The 17536-nt window shown below is 37.5% G+C and overlaps 1 long non-coding RNA gene across 1 annotated transcript in view; it reads left to right on the forward strand.

The window, feature by feature from the left end:
* Positions 1-6081: 6081 nt before the first annotated feature.
* The window catches only part of LOC125754995 (uncharacterized), a 107265-nt gene continuing 95810 nt past the window's right edge, over positions 6082-17536 (forward strand). Inside the window, exon 1 of the long non-coding RNA XR_007410347.1 lies at positions 6082-6387. This is a non-coding gene — a long non-coding RNA (uncharacterized LOC125754995). The remainder of the gene's footprint in view (positions 6388-17536) is intronic.

A 17536-nucleotide genomic window follows, 5' to 3' on the forward strand; every position in this document is an offset into this window, starting at 1 on the left:
ATTTATGATTGTATGTAGGATATTTATGATTACCAACATTTGTTAATAATATATGCTTTCATGTTAATAACTAATACCTTGAGGAAGTAGTTTATATATCCCCACTTAGAGAGGAGGAAAGCTAAGGCCCAAAAAGAATCTTAGGGGTGGGTATTTATTTATTTTTTATTACATATTACTAAAGCAATACATGTTAATTATAAAAATTCAAATAATACACAGTAGGGAAGGAGAATTTCTTCATATTCTGGAACCCTCAGTCTTTGCCTTTAAGGTCTTCAACTGATTGGATGATTTCTACATTCCCACATTCTGGAGGGTTATCTGCTTAACCTAAAGTCAACTGATTTCAGTGTTAATCGCATCTACAAATATCTTCACAGCAATATTTAGACTGGTGCTTGACCAAATAACTGGGTACCATAACTTAGCCAATGAGGAACATAAAGCTAGCCATCATACAGTAGATGCAAATATCCAAAAGGAAGCACTAAGCAATGGAACCTAAATGTTGATCAATCAGAAAAAAAACCTATTATGATCAAATTAGTTTTATGACAGGAAATGCCAGAATGGCTTCACATCAGACCTGGGCTTTTAAATCTTATTCTTTGGATTTCAATTAGCCTGTTGATGATCTACTCAATGCTTCCAAATTGATGTACTTAAAATTAATTTCAAATTCTAATACTTTGGTTGAAATTCGCCTTGGAAACTATGGTATACTGCTGGATGGGATCTGAGAAGAAAGATGACAACGATGTGGGATATCTGGGAAAGGAAGCTTCCATTGACAAGCACCTCTTCCTTCTTGGTCCTTCACATATCTTTGGTGACAGATGGTCTCAGTGAAGGTCTGCATTCTTACACATCTATTGGTTTTGGATTGAAGATTCTGTTTTCTGAAAAGCTTGTTGGATTTTTCTTGCCTGGTTTTAGAAAGAGATGTATGCTATGTGTATGATTTTTTTCCTCCAGAAGATACTAATATATATATAGTTGTATAAGCCTTCAACCAAGAATGACGTCACTTAAAGTGGAAGGATACCACATATTCACATTGACCTTTCTTTTGTGATCCAAGTCATATTCTGTCCATACTAATTTACATATGAGTGCTCAAGTTAAGAAAAGCAAAAAGGCAAAAAATGTCCTTGGACCTTTGCAAAAATGACTCAAACTGTTAAAAAGGTGACAGACATTTTGAACATGGGCAGTTATTTGATATTATGGAGTGATTGTTAATTGTTTTAGTTGGTGTGATGACTTTTCTGGCAATTTTGAAGCATAATTATTACATAGATAAATATAAATTATAGAAATATATCCTGAAATATTTATGGATGAAATAATATGTCTGGGATTGCTTTGAAATAATACAGAAGGAGGAAATAGGTGGGGATATGGGTCAACTAACTATGAGTTGCTGATAGTTGAAGGTGTGTCTTGGGTATATGGGAGTTCATTATTAATTCTATGTACTTTTGTTAGCATTTAAAACTTTATGAAATAAAAAGCTGAAAAATAAAGTCAGAGTTTTAAAATGCTCTACAGATAATTCAGATCTTCTTCCTGCTGTCAAGTCAGGTCTTGGTTCTAGGAATTATAGGGTTGAATAGAGAGAGGAAAAAGACCAGGCACAGAGCTGGTTATTGCAGGTTGTGATTGTGTGTATTTGTGTGGATTTTTTTCTGTAACTATGTGTTTGGTCATCCATATAGTTCATTGATTAACTTCAAAATTTCAAATATACATCAAAAGCTTAAGAGTGTATGTACTGTTTTTATTTTTTAAAAGATTTTATTAATTTATTTGAAAAAGAGAGAAAGAGCACAAGTGGGGTGGGAAGGAGCAGAGGGATAAGGAGAAGCGGACTCCCTAGTGAGCAGGGAGCCCCACATGGGGCTCCATTCCGGGATTCCAAGACCTGAGCGGAAGGCAGATGCTTAGCTGACTGAGCCACCCAGGTGCCCCGGTATAAATGGGTTTTTTAGATGGATATATTGAATTGTCCTTATCCCTTTTAGTAGTTATGTGCAATTATATAGTAGCAATTGACATGTGAGATATCTTTAGTTCTCATATTTATTAACCGTGCTATCACCAAATTTTCAGGTAGACATTGTTACTTTTGCTTAATCATTGAAAAAAGTTTTAAAGATTAACTTTCCTTAACATTCATTGAGTTAGTATAGGCAGAAAATAAGACCCTGATAGAGATATTTTTAGCTCCCAGTTTACCAAATCTTCATGTCATCCTAACATTCTCATGAGTTTTAGTCACAATTTTTGTTTTTTTACTATAACAAGTCAAATACTTTAAAACTTAGGCATCATGGAACAAGTTCTGATAATGAAGTGCCAACTGGATTTTGGCCCCATTCCTTACATATTTGTCATCAAGAGTCAAAAGTAATAGGAAAGAAATTAGGCAGATGAAAGCAGCTTGGTTTTGCAGGAACGGAACTGACTTACAGTCAGAGCTGTGGAATTCTGAATTTTGCCACTGCAACTACCACCACCATCCTCTCTAATCAGTTTCAGCAGATGTGTTAGGTTGAATTAATATCCGGAAATCCTCTACTACAATGAAACTAAACATTTCTGCCTAAGTCTACAGTATTTAGTCATAGCTCATGTTTTTCCTTTTACGTTCCGAAACTATTATACATGGCCTGTCATTGAATTACCTTCAATCAATATTCTCTTATTGAGTTTTGCCAGGAAGGCTGCTTGGTCTTTTGACCAACTAATATGGTATTAGGAGGCTTTTGGAACTTCTTTTTTTTTTTTTTAAAGATTTTATTTTTTCACGAGAGACAGAGAGAGAGCGAGAGAGAGCGAGAGAGAGAGAGAGGCAGAGACACAGGCAGAGGGAGAAGCAGGCTCCATGCAGGGAGCCCAACGCGGGACTTGATCCCTGGTCTCCAGGATCATGCCCTGGGCTGAAGGCGGTGCTAAACCGCTGACCACCCCCCCCCACCCCCGGTTGCCCAATATAACAATGTTTCCAAAGTCAAAGTTTTAAATGAATTCTCTTTGTCTGCTTCTTTGATTTCACTGACTTGAGTACAAGTTGATTCTATTTTAAGGTAATCTCTCTGTTATGTTTAACCACCAAGTATACCATTTTTTAAAAAAAGATTTTACTTAGAGTAACTATTACCCCAATTTCTTATATATGATTAAGTAGAAAACATTTTGTAGCTACTTATGTGGACTTGGAGGGAGTTCACCACTTGTTATAGAAAGACTTACTACTTTGCCTAGAGAAGACGTGAAATGTGTATACTGCACTTGAGATCTCCATAGGCTAGAATGAAGAGCCACAAAATGGGTAGAAGAGTCAATAGTCATTATCTTTCCAGGTATAGTTTATTCCTTTTGTTTTTGCCTAATTCACTCTTTCAGTGCCAAGTTGGTAGAAGATTCCATAGGGGGAAAATCGATATATCTCTCTCATCTATTTATCTATCATCTATTATCTATCTATCTATCTATCTATCTATCATCTATCTATCTATCATCTATCTATCATCTATCTATCATCAGGTAAATTGTGGGCAGGGAACAAAATCCAAAGCTTATTTTTGCTTATGAGTAATTTTTAGGTAATTTTGAAGATGTTATACTAGTTTTTATACCATGGTAACCAATGTAGTTCCTCTGGAAGCCAGTTTGCTGGTGACAGAATTGCAAAAGTCATGAACAAATAGCATTTTGCCTTTGTATAAATCCATATGATTGGTTTTAAAATTAGGGAGCTTCTACCATTTTCAATGAAAGAGCCTAAGGAAAAAGGAAAGTATATTAATGACACATTATGGTCACATTGTTCCTCCCTAGCCATTGAAGAGCACATTATAATAATAGAGGTATTAATTCTTGCTTGTCCCACCATTAAACAAAGATATAATGATGATCAGGGTTCTGAATGGAAAATTTCATTTGTGTAAGTAAATTATCCTACAAGCACTAATCCTTAAAGAAGCACAGAAGAGGTTAAAACAAGAACAGAGAAAATTTCAAAATGTTTCTATGGTCATGTAGATGGCTGCTTCAGAGTTTAATCATCCTCCATTTGCCTTTTAACAGACTGGGCCCCTCATTTAGGTATCACTTGGAACAGCCAAGTAACAATTCCTCTGCAGCATGGATTCAGGTGACAGTGTCCCATATCCTTCAGTGGCGATGCTATTAGAGGTCAGATCCAACCACAAAAATATACACCACTGAGGTATTGGTAGGAAATTAAATCTAAGAACTATTCTCTTCTATTTCAAAGTCGTTCTTTCAGAATTGGGTCTTTTTCACTTGAAAAGATCAATATGTTTTAGAAAATGCCTAACTTCTTATTGAATAACTAATTTGCTGAATAATAAAATTGGTTCAGAAAAATCTGAAGTTGCCATCTATACAGTTTTCACTCACATGATGAAGAACAAACCAAAATAATCTTTGCATTAGGTGCCCAAACATGGAGAATAAAGAAAAAAACCCCAAAGACCACTGTTTGTGCAATTCTTGACCAAGCATTGAAAAGTATGATATGAAATGCTTATTAAACACCTTATAGACACATATTAACATTCTCATTAAAATTAACCTGATCTTGGTTCAATAAACTTGTGCCACCAAGAAATGTGACATCTGTAAAATGTTTAAGCTCAGTAATTGGGTCACAAAAATACTAAACAGAGACCTAAACTCACTTGGAAATGTTTACTTTTATTTAAAAACAGAATTCTCAAGTGCCTCTCTGCTTTGTGATTTCATCCAGGACAAGAATGAAAATACTGAAATGTGGCAGGATTTCTAACAGGATGAAAGCCAAGAAACACTGAAAACACAGTCTTGAGATTTCCGGTTTAATTTCCAGGACAAAGAGATTCATTGTCAGTTTATATCATCTTTGCTACATGGATACCTGGATCAACAAAAGCTGTTGACCTCTGTGGGGTCACCCTGTGCCCCATTTTGGCTCTGATTTTGCACTATTCCTCACAGTAGTGAAGTGCTGGGATGAAGCCAGGCTTTCTTTACCACATTGGCTCCTAATCATTCCCAAAGGAAGAGCTGGAAAATATTTGGGATTTTTCTTCTATACTTTCACATTGGTTTATTCTCAGAGCACTTATCATTTGTGTTTTCAGCCACATGTTGGGTAAAGATGGAAGAAGCATTTAACTACTTTTTTTCCCTAAAGAGCAATATATTTTTGTTAGTATAGTGCTTTGTTTTGTTTTGTTTTGCTTTGACACATGGCTTCTGTAAAAACTTTAGTCTTTCTCTTTGGACTTAAGTACCCAATTCAAGGGAATAAAAACAAACACCAGTGCCTGACTTTTTCATGTTACGAATTCAGTTGCTTTTCATGATCAATCTTTTTTATGGTATCATTCAACTTATTATCATCTTACACCTATTATATGTAAAATATAAAAAATATAAATTTTGTGAATTTTGTGACAAAATTCATTAATGCTATGGGTCTCATGTAGCTTTATTCTTCATACCTCATTTCCTTTCTTTGTAATCATACTTCATTTTTATGGTCAAATGTGGGAATAAGATAAAAAAGCAAGATTTTGTTAGCAGTCAAACCTTTCATATCACCTTGACAGATACAGTTTCATGAAATAGGACAAAGAAGAAGACAAAGAACTGTAAAGGGAAACAGAGGTTATTAAATTTGTCCAAAGGATGAAATTTGGTTCTCTACTCTCCTGATTTGTTTTGGGTCAGAATGCATTGAACAGATGTTATTATTTGTTCATTGCTGAAATCTGTATGTGGCTATGTTCTGGCGTGTCAGTGTATTTTATGATACTTTACCGTGTTTTTCATATCCATTTCCTTTTTTACATTCCCATAGCCCCCGCTCTGTGTCAACTTTTAACACCTTACACTTCAGAAATCAGCCATAGTTTCCTAGTTGGAAATGACAAACTTAGGTGACTGTCCACAAGAACAGTAGGGTTAAGCTGGGAACAAGTTGACCTGAGAGAGGCTAGGCTCAGTAGATAAAAGTTCTGGAGTCACCTTATTGCTCATTTGACTTCCTATCTTGAACCACCGCTGCTGAATCACTCTATCTATACCCATTGTCTTTTTACTACCTGAACCACTGCTTCCTAATAGATTCCTCCAGTGACTCAGCCACTAAACCAAAAGCTCCTGGTTTGACTTCAGTTTGGCAAGTAGGAATGACTGCTCTTCCATGTTCTATCCTGATATCTATCCCTCGTTTTTGTTCCCCATTTATGCTTCCCAGTCTCCTTCTGCTCTGCATTTGCTTTAGAGAAGCAGCACTTTACAGCATGAGACTTCAGCTTTCCTTGACATAGTGAAAATTATGGAAGAATTACGGCTCATCTTGATACTCAGGTATCAGTCACCAAGGGAATTGTTCTAGTGATTTGTCTTCTGTGTACACTGTTTGTTCCCTTTTTGGAAACACTCACCAATTATGTCTTTATAAATGCAAATTGTTCTCTCTATTGGAAGGGAAGATAGATGGTATTAAAGAATGTTGTTGTTTTTTAATCTGGCAAATTATCAAAATGAAAGAGAGGGTTTCTAAATTGATTAGAAGAATCTGCCAGGTTACATGATATCTTTTAGCGCAGTGGCTTTTTATGTTCTGATATAATTCATTTTAAAGAAATAAAATCAGTTCACAACACATCAATATTGCTATCCATTCCATGGCCTTGACTTATTTATATTTGTATCTTCTGATTGATCATTGAAGGAAATGTGTTATATGGTTTATGGCATCTTGATCTTTGGGTCTTTGTCTTGCTTCTCCCTGTTCTATGCTGGGTGTTCTGCTCTGTTCTTAGTTTTATACTAATCTTTTCTTTTTCCTTCTGGTATCTTTTTTTTTTCCTTCTGGTATCTTTTGATACTGAATAAACCACAGACAAGTCCGCCCTTTTGGCAAAAATTGCCAGTCACCCTCCTTTATATAACCTGGCCCTTAGTCCCCAACTTATATCCCAATTTTAACCCATCTGCTATTTTTAGGCCTGTCTGCTAATCTGCTTTCCCCAGCTCTGACACGTTTTATGGTTGAAACTAATTCCTTTGGCTCTTTTCTTTTTTAAAATTTTATTTATTTATTCATGAGAGGCACACAGAGAGTGGTAGAGACATAGGCAGAGGGAGAAACAGGCTCCCTGTGGGGAGCTGGATGTGGGACTCCATCCCAGGACCCAGGGATCATGCCCTGAGCCAAAGGCAGATGCTCAACCACTGAGCCACCCAGGTGCCCCGCCTTCAGCTGTTTCCAATCGTAGTCACATGGGATGGGATTTCCTTTTGCCCTGTTCCCAGTTCCTGAGAGCTTAAAACTTGATAAGTTTTACTTTTCTGGTCCAGAGAATCTTGATCCTCTAGTAAGGGCCTTCTGACATGAAATGCTGCTGATTACTTTTCATTTTCCTCTCCAAATTCATTCTTTACCCTTCTCTGCCAAGCTTTATTTCTTGAAAGCCTGACCTCTTTATGGATTGTGCCACCCAAACTCTCTTGCCTTCTGGTTTTCATGTGAGCTTAGTAATGATGGAAATTAGCAGACAGAAGATAAAAGAAAGTGGAATTTTATTCTCTCTGTTTCTCCTTGCCTTGTTTGGTCAATGGCCATCTTCCTTTACCTATAGTTCCAAGTATTTTAATTAGGTGGTCCTGTTCTTATGACTCTGGCCCTCACTAGGGTAACATGATCCTCTTTTTTTATCTCATCTAGTATGGAGGAGGTAGAAGCTTTTCATGATAGCTGGTCCTTGCATGTTTCATCATTCTTCATTGGTAGTCTTAATCTGGTCCACATTTTTTATTTTTTAAAGTCTTTATTTATTTGAGAGAGAGAGAACATGAGTGGAATGGGGGAAAGGGCAGAGGAAGAGGGAGGAGCAGATTCTCTGCCGAGCAGGGAGCCTAACACAGCCTATCCCAGGGCACTGAGATCATGACCTGAGCCAATGCAGATGCTTAACTAACTGAGCCCCCCAGGTGCACCTGGTCCACACTTTTGTAAAGGTACATTATTGAGGCTTCTTCAGTTAGTCCTTTGTAGCATCTATTTCTTACAGGATTTCTGACTGATACATAGGTTTGAGAATAAGACACAAAGCATATGTAATTGATGCTAATAGGTCTTTATAAATATGACTACCCTTTGGGGGATGGTGATGTGATGGTCACAATATATGTCCCAGAGTTATATGTACATACATTTTAGGCAGATGAAAAACAGTTACTGTGAAGAGAGGATTGCTTGAGGAATATGGAGAGTTAGGATTTTCTCTCTAAGGGGATGAAATATTAGAATGCTTACACTTGGATAACATTCTACTCTTCTGCTAAGTTAGTACTTTATAGAATAGGCATAGTAACAGGCAATAGAATAGGCATATGGAAGGTTAGAGCAGAAGTTGAAGTATATGTGCATGAATCAGTTAGTCCGCCCAGAGTAGATTTGGACTGCTTTTCTCCTTTGAGGATAATGAATGTCTACCATGCTAGGGTCAACTAGTGAATTAAGTGTAAAACTGCATAACCTTGGTGATTGGCTTTCCCCTCTGAGGCAGAAAGAAACAGTGGGCAAAGCTCCATCCACACCTCAAATAGGGAATAGTTGGAAGATTTTAGGATCCTGTTGAGGATACAACAGAGTCATTTCTGGTGGTAATTAGACTTTAGTGGCTCTGTGCTTCATAAGCTGAACAAGAAGACACACCATGGGCATGCATTTTGTTAAGGGTAATGACACAGGATGCTGAAACTTTCTCTAAGACTGGTGAGGCTATCAGAGCAACAGGAAAAGTGGGACCATTAAGAAGTTAGATCATCCTGATGTGCACTCATTTTCTGGGGAGACCTCTTTGTAAACATGACAGTGATGCTACATTCAAAGTTCAATTGTAGGTTACCAAATTATTGCCTTAATCCACTGGTCTACAGCCCAAACATGTCTATGTATCTTTAAGCCTATCAGCAGAAAATTTGGGGTATTCAATCACTGTGTGCAGACTCCAGTACTTTTGTCAAAAACGTTGAACTACACAGCCAGATTTAGGTGGGGAGTTTAGGAATTATCTGGTAAATTACTTTGTGCCAACAGTTAAATGGATTCATCCTGGACCCAGGTTGATTTCTTGGGGGGTGGGGCTCTTCAGCCAATCTGAACTGGCTGTCTATGGCAGACCAAATTTAACAGATCATGGGCTTTTAGACAAGGGACTATCACAAGCAGAATGAAGTGGAGTCATATTCAGGGAAATAATGAAATCCCTGTGTTTTAGCTGGGATTAAAAAAGAAGAGCAAAGAACTATATGTATGTAACTTTTTTTGGGGGGGGGAATATTGATTGAAAGTTAGTATTAAAAACAGAGTTCCATGTTCTAAAATTTCAGGTCACAGAGAAAGGGAATAGCAATAAATATTAATCTTTTGACCTGTATCAATTGAAATGGCTGATAATACAGACCCAATTCACCAGGTTTTTGTTCTGTGTTTATTGGGCAAGGGTGATTCCAGACAGTCCCTCAGCTTTTGTCTGAATTAAATCTCTACTCTTTATGTTTCTCCAGTTTTGTCCTACTCAATAAAGAACCACACAACCCACACTCATAGTGAACAAAGCTATTATTTAATGGAATCTTTCCACTGTGAAACCAAATTATTTTAATTGGCTTAAAATATTACTAAATGCTGAAAGCCAAGTACATGACCTCCGGCCCTGCTAGTGTTTAAGATATCATACTCTTCATACTTTCTAGTGAAAGTCTCAGGCCTGTTTCTGAAGAAGGGCCAAATGTAAATAAATTCATATTGTTTAGATCAGGGTTTTGCCAATGTATATTATGTCTCATATAAGCCTTTATTATATAACTTCCTTCTTTTGGTTTTATAGAGTTCTTGTTTGTTGACATTCAGGGTGTGTCTAGAAAGTATATTTTTGATTAATCCTGCTCACCTAGGCAGAGTGCCCTGGACATTAGAGGATCTGCTTTATGCTTCATGGTTTATTTTTTGTGGTTGTATATTTCCTACATTTTGTTCATGTGCCCTTGGACTTCTTAGGAAAAGCTTGACAGCTCATTTTTATATATCAATAAATAAGTAAGTAATAGATCATGGATCAAAGGCCACAGCAGCAGTACCGTAGAGAGAATTATATTGTCCTAGGCACTTATGTACTTATAATGATGATATCCTTGGACTCAAGGCCTAACACATTTTTCACTAGGACTATTAGATTCCATACAAGATCAACAATTACAAACACTCTAGTGAAGAATATTAAAATTCAACAGACTTCTTTTACAGGCTTCAGAGTTTAGTATTCTCATATCTTCCTCTTTGGCCTGACTTCTTTCTGTATTTCAGAATTCCCTTGTTTGATTTCCAAAAACTACTCTGTTAATACCTCTTAAACCCAGGGGCATAATTGAAGAAGAATGAATCTTGGAATTTTCGAATCTTTAAAGGGCGACCTAGGAGGCAGGTCCAGTTTAGGAATTCCATCCAAGAGCAAGCATGTCTATCACTCTACATGCTCCAGGTCAAACTTTAGCACCTCTAGTCCAGAGGGGATTTTATCTTTTGTAAAATCCACCAGGTTTCCTTTGGGAAGAAAAGAGCAGGCTTGAGAGGGTGTACTCTTCAGAAGCTGTGTTCTAGAATGTACTTTCTGCATATGTGGATATTCATCTCCTTATTTAGCACTGTCTCCCAGCCCCTAGTATAGTGCCTGGCTTAGAGTAGGATTCACACATTATTTGTTGAATCCATGAATGAATAAATATAATTTTTAAAGGCAGGTAGAAAAAACCAACAATTTTGTAGGTAGTCTTAAATCTTTAACTTACACATATCACCTACATTTTAAAGCAATACAAAGGACATTTTATGAATAAAGGAAAATAAAATATAAGGAGATGGGGAAAAAAGGAGAGACAAAGTGGAAGGCAGAGAAGAAACAAGATTATAACACTTTGTTCAGATAATGTGATTGAATATTTTAGTATGATAGTATGCTTAGTTGTCTGTTAAATTATCTTGTTTTGACTTTTTCTGTTTTGTGGTCAATGTACTGGACTGACTTAAGCAAAATTACAGTCATTGAAATTTGTCTTAAAAGCATCTTCATCCCTTTCATCATTTCATTCCCAAGTAATTAGAATAACAATGTCAACATCAATAAAGATAGCTCACATGTTTAGAAGCTTTACTCTGTGCCAGGCATGAGCTTAATGGTGCTATATTCATAATTGCACTGAGTCCTCATAACTATTCTATAAACTAAATGCCATGATTTCTTAAATTCTACAGATGAAGAGATTGGAGATGAGGAGATTTAGAGACTGAGTTCCTTTGCCCAAGGTCACACAGAATGCATGTGGCAGGTTGGAACCTAGGTAGCCTTTCCCTATATCTCCTTTCTGGGTGTCCAGGGTCCTTAATGCACCCTCCTGGTATACAACCACACTACAGTGCTCACTCCTGCTATGAGGCCTCAGGGGGCCTACAGTGTATCTTGGCTTTCCTAATCTTACACCCTTCAAAACTTGTTTGTCTTGTGTGCTTCAGAGCCCCACACTGAGAAATAAATCCTTGCTAATTGATTAAGAGCTGATAATGAGTTAATTTGTTGTTGTCATTCCAAGGAGATTTATTTATATATTTAACAGAGGCTTCCTGGAGATTGTGCTTTGCCCAGAGGAGTTACTACAATATTGAAAAGTTTAGACAGTTGGTAGATCTTTGGAAGAGGGACACTAATTTGGTCTAGGCTGACTTTTCAGTGCCCTTCACATCACACTAAAAAAGCAGACGTCTTTTTAGCATATGCTCTGGGAAGATGTGATGAGAGAGTAAGTGTTGCATGTTCCTTCATTATTTATAAGTAATTCTAGTCAGGCTCATTCATATGTATTACTCATTTCCCCTTTTGGCTATGAGAGCACCCAGGGAAGTTTTTGCCTGTATCCTTTGGGGTTTCTTGGGAGAGAGGGCAGTTTGACACTGGAGAAGAGAGACTGCATTGCTCTTTTTGATTGACATTTATGCTGATGCAGCAAGCAAACAAGTTTCTCTGTGGGTGTGTGTGTTCTGAATCAATTCAGAATTACTGTTTTTGTGGTATTGTTTGTTGTGTATGTATGTGTGGGTGGAGAAAAGGAGAGAGAAGATGAGAGAGGGTAGAGAGAGAGAGAGAGAGAGAGACAGAAGGAGAGAGAAAGAGAAAGAGAGGATAAAGCTCTGGATTTAATTAGAATTTAGTTCACATCTGTGCCTTTCTTTGAGAACCCTCCTGTATCCTAGCTGTGACACCTTGGGCAAGGTAACCTACTCCTCTGATACTCAAAATGTCTATCAGCTCTGGAGTGTTAGTTGTGCCTCAGTGTTGTCACGGCATGAGGCAAGGGAGCTGGGTTTTCTATCTCTGTTAGTTGTTAAGGGGCACCTTGTTTCCTCTGTTCATCTTCTCCCCAGTTCCCTGAACTTCTCATATCTCCCAGGTATGCATGCCTGAATACAAAGGGACTCTAGCAGCCTGAAGATAGTTCTTTTGAAAAAGAATGGGTGCTAGCAGTTAGAAGTTAAAGCATATTCAGTTTACATAGAGAGGAAGATGGTAAATAAGACTTAGAGAGCAATCACTCTCTTTCCAGGACTCACCAGTGAGGCCAGTTGCCATTGTCAAACTGAGTCAATTCTTATCCTCAAATCTGATTGCTAGCAAAGTTTCAGGAGACATGGGAAAGGCTGCAGTATAGAACTTTGATTCTCTCCTAGATCAGTATCCACCTAAGGCAGAGTTAGCCTTAGGACAAAGGTTATCTGCTCTTGGGTTGTCTGGGTGGTTCAGTTGGTTAAGTGTCTGACTCTTGATCTTGGCTCAGGTCAGGTTCTTGGGATTGTGGGATTGAGTCCTGTGTCGGGCTCTGTGCTTGGCATGAAGCCTGCTTGAGATTTTCTCTCTCCCTCTAACTCTGCCCCTTCCCCCACTTGCTCTCTCTATCTCTCTCTCTCAAAACAAATAAATAAAATTTTAAGAAAAAGTTGTTTGCTCTTTGTGTATTATGTCCTGAATCTTAAAAATGAGAATATTCTAAAAAAGAATCACATGAAGGGTAAAAACTAAAAGATAACTGGGGGAATCTATGCATATTCAAATATCCTTAAAAGCCAAGATATTTATGTTCAATTTTCAGGCAATAGTTTTATTCTATTCTCAGACATACTTATTTTTTTTAATGAGTTACTCATTTCTTTCAAAACATCTACATACTTAAAATGTTTTCCTTATGAATCAATTTTTTATTTGACAGAAGTGAAGATACTTGTGCCCATAAAAAATGCCATGTGTTTTTGAAGTGTTAGAAAAAACAGCTCTTTGGCACTAAACAAAGCTGAGGCAGGAACGTAGGAGAGCAGCTGCAGAATGACAGAAAAAATGTAAGATAATGAGACATGTGAGAGAATGTATAATTTAATGTGGGGCTTGAAGCAAATGGCGGGAGGAGGAACATAAATGAGAAAACAGTTAAAAATAGTGACTAAAATGACTTTAAATCCAATAAAACATAAAATGAATCAATTAGTGCTTAAACGTTGGAGGAGGCATGATGCTGTGAAAGAATCTGGAAAAGGCTGACAGATTTTTAGTCTATGAATTTAAATTCATAGGACCAACAATTTCTCTGCCTAGAGAGATTTATCTGCTGTTTTTTCTTCTTATACTAGTTGACAAAATGACTTCCTTTCTTTTCCACTTTCTGAGATGTGAATCAATCTGTTATAGAAGCCTCGGTTTTTAGTTTTCTGAAAACATTCCACAAGATGTATGGAAAAATGTGTTCAAGTTTTAGAAAATTCTTGGAACTCCTGCAAAACTGTGGATCTCCCTGCATATGGATATTAGAAGTACTTCTTAATTATTGACCAGAGGTGGCTCATTGTGCTGGGTTGATGGAATTCTGGGGAATGATGGCAAGTACCATGTGGCCCCCTTTGATGTCTATTTACTTCTCCCTGGTTTTTAATGATACTGTCCATGATCATTAGATCCTGAAACAAGAATGTTCAGAGACTTTGCAGTGACTGTGTATTCCACGGGAAATTATGGGAAGCTTTTAAGAACCTGAAAGCTTTTAAGAACAGTCTATCTGTCTTCCTGGAATAGTTTACCTGAAACTTGTATTCATGGAAGTAAAGGGCTGGATAGTTTCTGGAAATACTTCCTGTTTCTAGGAAAATAGTGTGTTCTTCATAACAAGTACTCACTCACTACTGGTTGGATACATGAAGGGATAAAATAATAGGAAATTGAGGTTCACAGGTTATGCCAGCAAAATGACAAATTTTCACTTAGTATTAGGGGGCAATAAGAAATCTTTTATTTTTAACTAAAGTCCAGTCTAGCAAACATCTTTGTCGCACTTAGTTTTTTACATTTTCAAAAATCTAACCATTGATTTCTCTTATAATAGATGTGTGCCTCTAATGGATTAGTTTTCTAGTTTTTTTTTCCCAATTTTCCTCCAAACCAACGTTATGTGTAACAATCAGCTTAGCGTGAAAGAAGCATGGTAGGTAACATGTTTCTTTCTAAGAGCTCTGAAATTTCCCTCCTATTATCTTATTCATTGCAAGAATATACTTTGTGGAGAAATCTGTTCAGACTGTTGTGACCAGCTATGGTCTTCTATTCCTATCCATTTACATTTAAGGTAGTATTTCTAGAACATGTCTGTGAACACACTGCCTCAGAATCACCTTGAATACTTGTAAAAATCCAGATTCCTGGACTCCAAGCAAACCAATGAAATAGATTTCTAGGGCTTGGGATATGAAATCTACATTTTTCCAAGATCCCAAAGTAATTCTTGTGAAAAGTTGAGAACCACTGGCCTAAAGCGTAGAGGGTACCTCAGGCAAAATTGTGCAGTAGGTTTTGTCTTCAGGGATGTTTGGCTACTCTTCCATATTTCTTCCCTGCCTTCAGCCCCTCTGCTTGTTACATCAGTGCACCCAAATATATTTTACAATGAATTTATACTGTTGTGTGAATGACATGATTTGTTGCCTATCTTAGATTGTATATTTTAAAAATATGACTGCTAAGGATAGTAAGCTAGGACTAAAAATGACTGCCTTTCTGATGGTGGGTTTTTAGTCATTGTAACAAGAGTTATTTGTCCGGGGGGAGGGGGATGAGTAACCTCCCCAGCAACCATCACATCACTAAGGCAACCTTCAACCATTCACCTACTCACCAGATGGCCCTTCTAAAGTCACTTAGTGCAAGGTCTCTGGAAGCAGGAGTCTGAATAGGGATAAGGCAAAGCCAATAGCAATCTTTTGTTTCCCACTGTCACTTGAAAACTATTTAATTAGGGAAAATTCTTGCCCTATCCCCTATGAAAACTTCTGCAGTTTCATGACATTCTGGTCCTTCAAAGTAAAAAAATGCAGTCTCAATGGAGTCATTCACGGTGTCTAGTTTCATGTAATAATCAAAACTTTGAACTTGATTTAAAACTAAATCTTCCCTTTTCTCCAGCTAGGCTTTGCCTTGGGCCGTCTGTTCACAATGGCCTTTTTCCTTTTTTCCCATCTGGTATTTCTCCTCCTCTCTTAGCTTGATAACTACTTGATAAATATTTCCTATCCTGCCAGGATTGAACTAAGGGAACAGTGGAAGAGTAAGAGGGATAGGAAAGTTCTTATTGGATTGGTACTATCTCAGGATGGTTTGGCATTCTGAATTATAGAGTGCTTCAGTCAGTTCTTCAGAAACTGCCATTGGACCCATTTGATTGTGTGTCTTGTGATATGGATGATACTTAAGTTGTCTATCCCCTTCTCAGCTCATGGACCCCCCCCCCCCCGCCCCACCTTCATTCCTTCTTTCCTGCTTTTCTTCTCTTCTTCCATCTTTTTCTTTTCTCTTTGTTTGATCACTCCACACAGATGTGCTCACCCCAAAGTAATTCTCTTAAGCAGTATTTTAAATGGCTTCAAATAATATCAAATGCTCTCTTCCTTTTGTGTCAACACATATGGTTCTTTTTCCTCAATAAATCCTGGGAACACAGTCAAATTACAGTACAGCTGCAGCCTCTCCTTTACATTGTACTAGTTAGCCAGCTGTTTCAGATATCTATTGCTGCATAACAAACAACCCACACAGTGACTTAAAATAACAATGATTTGTTATTTCTAATGGTCCTTTGAATTGACTAGGTGATTTCTTTGCCTGTTTTGGCTGGGTTTGCTCACAAGCTGCATTCAGCAAGGGGGTTGGCTGGATTGGATCACCCAAAATGGCCTCATATGTCTAACAGTTGGTACTGGTTGTTGCCTGGGGTGTCCCTCTTCTCCCCTCAACCCGTGTCTTTCAGCAGGTGAGATTGACTTTTGAAGTAGCAGTCTCTGTATAACATCCCAAGAGAGAACAGTAGAAGTTGCAAAGCTTTTTAAGGCTTAGACTTCTAAGTCACTAAATGTCACTATTGTCACATTTTATTGGTCAAAGGAAGTCCAAAGACCAGTCCAGATTCAAGGAGTAAGGAAATAGATGCTGTGTCTTGATGGAGGAAGTGACAAAATCACAATGCATAAGAGCTTAAATAGCATGATGAGAGGAATCTGTGGTCATATTTTGCAATTACCACATTGACTTTTTAGAGTTTTTCAGATTTCTGACAAATACCAGTTCACTGTGTCTCTCTATAACTTGCAGAAGATATATATTGAGTTCTCTTAGTGGTTCCATTGAAGAAACTCCCTCATCCTGGGCTTGAGGGAAGGCAAAACAGGCGACAGAAGGACACATAAAAAGCTCATCCCAAAGAAATCCTCTTTATAAATATCTCTCTAATTTCTGATACCCCATCTTTTTATTTCATCTGTGTGGCTAAGAATCAAGTAACCTGTTTATAGGAGACTTCTTTGTAAATTCTTTATGTGGTCTCATACCTCCTTTCAAATTCAATATTTATTGCATTTTGGCATCTTCATCCAAACTTTATCTTAACATTCTCTTATCTTATTTGAAAAAAAATTTCCCAGACAAGCTTCTCTCTAACTTCTGGGCAAACAATAACGAATAGGGTAGCTTTGGAGTCATATGGGCTCTGGTTTGACTCCCATTTCCCACTCAGTTCTTGTGTCTGAACCTTATGCGATCATCTCTGTAGTGAAACTAATAAGACATATCTCATGTGAGACTTAACGTGCATTTTGATAATCCCATTTCTTTTTATCAATTTGTCTACTGTGTGGTGTGACCCAGTTCTGGCTAATTACATGTGAGATGAAGATGAAGTCTGCTTGGGGTTTGCAAGAGAGCTCTAAAAGACAATGCCTCTTCCCTCCTTTTTAAAGTTAGGATGCTATTATGCAAGGACATATCTGGAGCTAGGGTAGTCATGACCATTCATCATGACCATTCATCTCATGAAGAGGTGTGAGACTCGAAGAAGATCCTGAATGAGACACTGAACCAGCCAGAAATGC

Source organism: Canis lupus, chromosome 4, assembly GCF_003254725.2.
Source record: "Canis lupus dingo isolate Sandy chromosome 4, ASM325472v2, whole genome shotgun sequence".
Taxonomy (NCBI): domain Eukaryota; kingdom Metazoa; phylum Chordata; class Mammalia; order Carnivora; family Canidae; genus Canis; species Canis lupus.